This window comes from Paramisgurnus dabryanus, chromosome 22, assembly GCF_030506205.2.
Source record: "Paramisgurnus dabryanus chromosome 22, PD_genome_1.1, whole genome shotgun sequence".
NCBI lineage: Eukaryota > Metazoa > Chordata > Actinopteri > Cypriniformes > Cobitidae > Paramisgurnus > Paramisgurnus dabryanus.
This window is the reverse complement of record NC_133358.1, coordinates 5,610,794-5,614,958: the sequence shown is the minus strand read 5'-3', so window position 1 is coordinate 5,614,958 and position 4,165 is coordinate 5,610,794. Positions and strand designations below refer to the sequence as shown.

General features: G+C 33.9%; 1 long non-coding RNA gene across 1 annotated transcript; it reads right to left on the bottom strand.

Moving 5' to 3' along the window:
• Window positions 1-1,143: 1,143 nt before the first annotated feature.
• LOC141281448 (uncharacterized) lies at window positions 1,144-2,582 on the bottom strand. Its single transcript, XR_012335794.1, has 6 exons — window positions 2,493-2,582; window positions 2,362-2,415; window positions 1,653-1,718; window positions 1,516-1,553; window positions 1,390-1,437; window positions 1,144-1,210 (listed from the first exon to the last, which is right to left on the bottom strand). It is a non-coding gene; the product is annotated as an uncharacterized lncRNA (long non-coding RNA).
• Window positions 2,583-4,165: the final 1,583 nt, after the last annotated feature.

The window sequence follows — 4,165 nt, the reverse complement described above, 5'->3', positions numbered from 1 at the left end:
ACCTTTCTTTGGTTTGAGATTAACTTTCCAATCACTTAACCCAAACTTCAAGCAAGCAGTATCCTACTGCAGGTCCCTACTCATTTTACAGGAGCAAGAGTGAGCAGGATTACTGTTTTATAATTCAGCTAGCTATTGCTTGAAAAGAGGCTCTGCTAGAGATTTTCATGTATGTATCGCTGCAGCCCGGAGACTGCAAGTGGGAGGAGCTTACGCCGCAAGTGGGAGGAGCTAATGCCGCAAGTAGGAGGAATTTCAGAAATGTGCAAGTAGGAGGAGTTTACGCCGCAAATGGGACGGCGGTGAATGAGAATGGCAGGAAGTAGCGACAGTAATGAAAATAAACGATCCAATATCACGTTCCTCATCATGGTCTGATTTCTTACAGCTTGTTATTATTGTGTGTGTCCAATACCACTCACTGTCAATGATGAGGTCACATTTTTACACCTTTTTTACACTTAAATGTAATCAGGCTGTAGGCCTTATTCAAGCACATTTCTGAAGCTCCATATTCTACAATATCAAGTAAATTAACATATTAAAATGTAATGCAACTGGACCTAGTTAAGTGAATGTGTAAATACATGAAAAACATGTGGCCATCCATCTTTACTGCATTATTTTTTTAAATAGCAGGCTAATGTTTTTCTGAATGTTTTTCTGAATGTGTTACACATATATGACATTTAAATTTTTCAATGAATAAAATCATGTACAAGTCACTCAGAATTGATTGCAAAAGTGTTTATTTTATTTTATTATTTTTAGTCTTTGTAAGGAAACTATATCAGCTCATTAGAACTGATCTGCATGCAGTCAAATCTGCAAAATACAGGGTGGAAGGTTTTTGAATAAATGCCCTGGAGCTCACCTCGCTTTCCCTTCCCACCATAACCTGGTGGATACAAGAAGCAAAATAACAACTAGGGTTTATGGTTGACAGTGAACATTTACAAACATTAGGAATAATTTCTCAGCTCTGTAGGTCAATTGAATGGTGTCCAGAACTTTTAAACTCCAAGGGATGACATAAGTAAATTAGATTTTTAGTTTTCCTTTAGACTAAGAACTAGTTTATTCATCACCAATTTACACAAAAAGTACCAGGTGTGCAGCATTTGTAGTCAAACTCCAAACAAGTGGAGATTGAGTACATCTTCCAGAAGAGCTGTTTGTAGTGAGATGTCTGTTTTCCAGCATGTAACACCTGAGGTGAAAAAAAAATCACATAACATTATCAATGATTTTCTTGTTATGCATTTTCTTTTTAATGTCAATATTTACTTTCTAGCCATAAGATGTTCTTCAGCAACGCTCCTGATAACTGAACAGTTAGCACAGGCCGTTAAATTTTTTTAAAAAGCACATTATATAACATTCAACTACCTTGAAGATAAAGCATGATGGAGGGTCATCATCTTTTAACAGCTCATCCTTAAAGAAAAATATAAGTGGATTAAAATTGTTCTATGATGCACATTTTAAATCATCATTGCAATTGATTATGCATACCTTGCTAAAAACAGAGGGCACAACTGGGGTTTGGTCTGCTGAAATGAAGTAAATTAAAATTAGCTGACCAATATTATAGTTACATAATTTGAAACCCAGCAAAGTATATGTATTTTGTTTTATATCAAAGTTCTTACTTTCATATGCAAGTTCAGTTTTTTTCTTCCCGTAGGTTTCAGGGAGTGCAGAGCATTCTTCTTCTTCTGAAAGAGAATTAGAATTAAAACGTTATAAAATTATCCATTAATTTTTTATTTGACAAAAAATATCAGCAAAATATAAAAAGCTGACAATACCAGCTACAACAGCTAATTTTCTCTTTCTCCCATGTCTTGTACAATTTGATTATCATGCAACAAAAACAAATAAAGTAAGAAATAGAACAAGTTCAATATCAAAAATTAATTAAATGCAAGGATGTATTACATTGATTACAAATTACAGTAAAGACTTTTGTAAATATAGAAAAAAATTGAATTAATGGTCCAAATCCAATTCTAAATTATTCACCAATGAATAGAACAACATTTGAATACAAAAACATTTCAAAATCTTGCCAACCCCTAATAGTATTAAGAACAGCTATTAAAGGAGTTTGATAGAGCAAGTAGTGTTTACACCTGCTGATTTTTATCATCACTGAAACACTTTGTTACTTCTTTTCAGTCAAAGGGTCTGCAGAATATATTTTTACTGAAATAGTGTTATGAGCGAGTCACTAAATCATCTGTAGAAAAACAGTCCTATCTTCCCAAAACAGTTTACAGACTGAACAAGATTTCTTCACTTCTTTAAGAGTTTCTTAAAACACCACGTTAAAAGTACAGCTAATTTTTTCACACTTACTTAATTTTCAAGCAAGATGGCACACCACCATTTTCCTATGTTCTTCATGTTTAGCTGTGTACATAAAGTAATGAATTAGTACAATTTTCAATTATATTAAAATGCATATAGCTACAAAAATAAATACTTACTTCAGTGGAGTCAAACTTCTGTCCCAGAATAACATACAGTGCATACTATAATATGCAAAGACACACCAAAAAAAGTTAAATGGGTAACAGCAATAGAGACAGAGCGCCGATATGCAAATTTGAAAACCACGCCCACCGGGGGGGAAAACAAACCAACCGTCTCCATTGACTTTGTATTGCGAGAGGCTGCCTCCTTGTCATTTCTGGCTTATAACAAAAAACAGAATAATGCCTAAAAACTGCTGTGTGACAATATGTACAGCTAACAAGCCAAAGAACCCAGAAATAAGTTTTTATAAGCTGTCGAGCCGTAAAACCCAGCTTTTAAGAAGAATAAAGTGGATCGCCGACTACGTTTTCCCCTAGTGGACGCAGTTCTACTAATAGAAGTACTATGAAAAGTTGCCTGTTTCCACTTTTGTTTCTTTAAACGCTCGTTTTATGAGGTCGACAGCTTAAAAAAAACTTATTTCTGGGTTTTTTGACTTTTTAGCTGTACACCTTGTCACACAGCACCTTGTATGTATTATTCTGTTTTTAATTTTAATCTGTAAATAAGTTTTTATAAGCTGTCGACCCCAAAAACGAGCGTTTAAAGACACAAAAATGGAAACAGGCAACTTTTCATAGTAATACTATTAGTAGAACTGCGTCCAATAGGGGGAAACGTAGTCGGCGATCCACTTTATTCTACTTAAAGACAGGGTTTTACGGCTCGACAGCTTATAAAAACTTATTTCTGGGTTCTTTGGCTTGTTAGCTGTACATATTGTCACACAGCAGTTTTTAGGCATTATTCTGTTTTTTGTTATAAGCCAGAAATGACAAGGAGGCAGCCTCTCGCAATACAAAGTCAATGGAGACGGTTGGATTGTTTTCCCCCCCGGTGGGCGTGGTTTTCAGGTTATGACGCGCGGCGCTCTGTCTCTATTGATTACACCTCGATGTTCCTCATTTACAGTACGTACTTGCCATCAAGACAAACACTCAGTTATTTGACAGCCTTTGTCTTGCATTGTCCTAGTAATGAAATCAAACACACCATAAATTATTAATTGATGTGATAAACACACAACAACTTGTAAATTAAGAACTTTATACATTACAGCAGAAGCTGTGAGTCATGTGGAACATCAAAAAAAATCTTTCACTGATAAGTGAACCTAAAACACAATAACATGCGTTTCACATTTATTTCACTGATTGTTATGAGTAATACATTTTATAAAATAATTATGATATTAAAACAAATGTTTCAATTACATTACATTACATTATGAATTACAAATGAAAAGTTTTAAAATAATTGCATGCATTGTACAATTAAATTAGGAGTTGAACCGTTATTGTAATATCAAATCCATTTATAAAACGTTTTAGACATTTACAATTTGAAAATCAATGCAGACCTAAAACGTACAAACATTACACAGCCACAATACCTTATTATTATGGTCTTCAGAATCCATAATCTGGAGAGCAAATTGTAGAAATGGAATGCAGAAAAGATTTTGTCATCCACGTTACAGATTTTGTAATTTGTGTGCTAATAAAAAACTACAGAAATGTATCTGGATACACTTTACCCTTATCTTTTTTAATACATCAAGACTAAAAACAGCGTACAAACGCCATTATAAAATGGTCTTCTTCAGAACTTATAATGCTTTTTT